Source organism: Etheostoma spectabile, chromosome 19 (assembly GCF_008692095.1).
Source record: "Etheostoma spectabile isolate EspeVRDwgs_2016 chromosome 19, UIUC_Espe_1.0, whole genome shotgun sequence".
Classification (NCBI taxonomy): domain Eukaryota; kingdom Metazoa; phylum Chordata; class Actinopteri; order Perciformes; family Percidae; genus Etheostoma; species Etheostoma spectabile.
The window spans coordinates 6,654,644-6,654,847 of record NC_045751.1 but is presented as its reverse complement, the minus strand read 5'-3'; positions in this window follow the sequence as shown (position 1 = coordinate 6,654,847).

Below are 204 nucleotides of genomic sequence, written 5' to 3'. Positions count from 1 at the left end.
ATTAATCCTAACATTCTGGAATTACAACATAGCATTCTAGAACTGTAAATATCATTTTAGGGCATCTTAGGGTCATGTGTTCAAGCTCCATGTTGGGCGGTGGTGTTTTATGGCGTTTTTCCACTGCTGGTAACAGCTCGACTCGACTTGACTCGCCTCTACACGACTCAACTCATTCTGCGTCCGTTTTCCATTGCAAAATGA